Genomic DNA, 2,384 nt, shown 5'->3' on the forward strand with positions numbered 1-2,384 from the left:
CTGTCCCTGAGATCCTTACAGGCTCACAGCTGCTAACTTGGTTGGTAAAAATGTTAAATTCTATAGATGTTCAAAGAAGGAGGTGTGAAAATAACTGGAGAAGACTTCATGGAGAAAACAGGAAACATTCAGTAACTATTTGTCAAACCAATTTCAAATACGTATGCTTGGCTTTTAAGTATTCAACGCCTTTCAAAATGTAGCCTCAACATTTTTCTATTTTAGTCTCATCTACCCTAGTCCCTTTCTGTCCTCCACATGGTAAAGAAACCAGATGACTCACTACTCTCCAAATAAGCTGTTACATGTGCTCGTCTTTCTATATCTAACTTATCCCTTGTATTTATAGAACCCTTTACACCTTAGCGATTGTAATGGGTCTCCAGTTTTGCTTTCTTGGTCTTTTCTGTGTTATTTTTATTCCTTTAAACTTATTAGGATTATGTTTTATATTTCTTAGTGTTTCAAATTCTTTTTTTTTTCATCAGTTTTATTGGTCATATATCCAGAATTCATTATATAAATCTTTCAAAATAACCAGTTATTACAAGAATAGTTTATAATTCAGCTCTGATTGCACAAATATTTGACACAGGAAACCATTTTTACAAATACTTATTTTTCTTATAAGAATACTTTAGTACAGAAAATAAGTCTATATATCTTACAGCAAATTTTATGCAGTTTTTTTTTTTAACCCATTCAACCATCATTTCAGGTTTCCTATCTCAGCATATCCATCACATTCCATAAACCAACTTATAATCTGCAGCCACTTCTGATTTTGAATTACAATTGAGATTCACACTGGTAAGAGTTTTTAGGCTTCTTTTTCTGCTGCTCTGAAAGAATTCACGTATTCAGGTAGAAGAGGTAATTTAAACAACATTCCTTCTAGATCGCATATGTGTCAGGTTAATCACTGTGCTTGGTGAAGAATCTTCACTTTTCACTTAAGCTGGACTGGCTGGTAGCTCACCTCTGCTGTATCAAGCAGAAGGGATAAAGTCCTTACATTCTTAAGAGTTTCTAAACTGCAAAAACAAAACCCTAGAAACGAGTTAAATACAAATACCTAGAAAGCTAAAATGTTTGCTAATGATGAGAAGTAGAGAACACTTTTAGAATTGAGGTCTCTCCTTGGTTGAAAACATAAAAGATAGTGTAAGGATGTGGCAGTAGTAGTATAAGATACTGAAGAACTGAAAAAGGTGAATGACTTAGGTCAGTGGTGTGGTGTTCCCAAAGTCCCAGGTGATACAGAATCTTAGACTCTGGCTAGCTCAACTATTTGACATTCTTCTGATCTGTGGCTTTGAATAGCCTAATAAATACTCCCTTGACCAGAACAAGTAATCATTTAGGCCAGGGGAACTTTACAGAATACTGACCACGTTCCTCTGAAGAGACAGGACACCCCCAGGGGAAACATTTGGCATTCATTCCATTCCTTCAGTTACTGAAAAGTGTGTCCAGTTAGCAAAAGCTTGTCTTACTTTTCAGGTAGCATGAATTAAAACCAAGAGCCTAGCAGCATTCTCCATCCAAGTTCCTGAGTGCTCAGCTCCAATCATCCAATATTCTTAAAAGGATTTTTTGTTATCAAGCTCTTGTCCAATAAGATATTTAACAGTACTTGGGGACTACAGTCGGTCCCATTCCTCTGCTTTTTCATTTCTCTTGATTTCTCTTTCTCACCCCAGTGTAACAAGTTGCTACAGGTTTTTACCAAAATACCAAAGCAGAATTTTGGAAATGAGTTATTTTGCATTACATAAAGTGTCTGATCACATTATAATGGGTCAGATTTGCATTTAACTGGGAGATGGCCACATCGGGTCTACTGCAGGGATTTTGCAAATTCCCCTGGCATAGTCGATGTATCCATCATTGTTCTTGTCATCCTCTCTCAAAACACCATCTATTAAGTTGATCAGCTCATCTTCGTTCATTGGTGCCTGCTCATTTACCTCCTCCTTATGAACATGAGTGATGGCCGTGGAGAGTTCTAGGCCGTCAAGCAGATTATTGCCATCATAATCATGCATTTTGAAATAATGGAGCTGCAGCTCTTGTGGGGACATCTCTGCTTCTGGTTTGTTGATGACACCTTCAAGATGCTCCATGATATGCCCTCGCTGCCACCAGCTGCCACCAGTTTTTCCCCAGACGTGAAGCCCTCCTCAAATTCTTGACAGATGTTAATATTTGAGATTGAGGAATAAGAAATTGAAATTCACAGAACTCTTGGGAATTTCTGACATCTTCAGTTCAGTTCAGTTCAGTCGCTCAGTGTCCAACTCTTTGTGACCCCGTGGACTGCAGCAGGCCAGGCATCCCTGTCCATCACCAACTCCTGGAGTTTACTCAAACTCATGTCCATT

The 2,384-nt window shown here is 38.0% G+C and overlaps 1 pseudogene; it reads right to left on the reverse strand.

Annotated features, from left to right (window-relative positions):
- Positions 1-1,676: 1,676 nt before the first annotated feature.
- LOC109564535 (multiple coagulation factor deficiency protein 2 homolog pseudogene) lies at positions 1,677-2,177 on the reverse strand (annotated as a pseudogene).
- Between the last annotated feature and the right edge of the window lie 207 nt (positions 2,178-2,384).

Source organism: Bos indicus, chromosome 10 (genome assembly GCF_029378745.1).
Source record: "Bos indicus isolate NIAB-ARS_2022 breed Sahiwal x Tharparkar chromosome 10, NIAB-ARS_B.indTharparkar_mat_pri_1.0, whole genome shotgun sequence".
In the NCBI taxonomy this organism is placed as follows: domain Eukaryota; kingdom Metazoa; phylum Chordata; class Mammalia; order Artiodactyla; family Bovidae; genus Bos; species Bos indicus.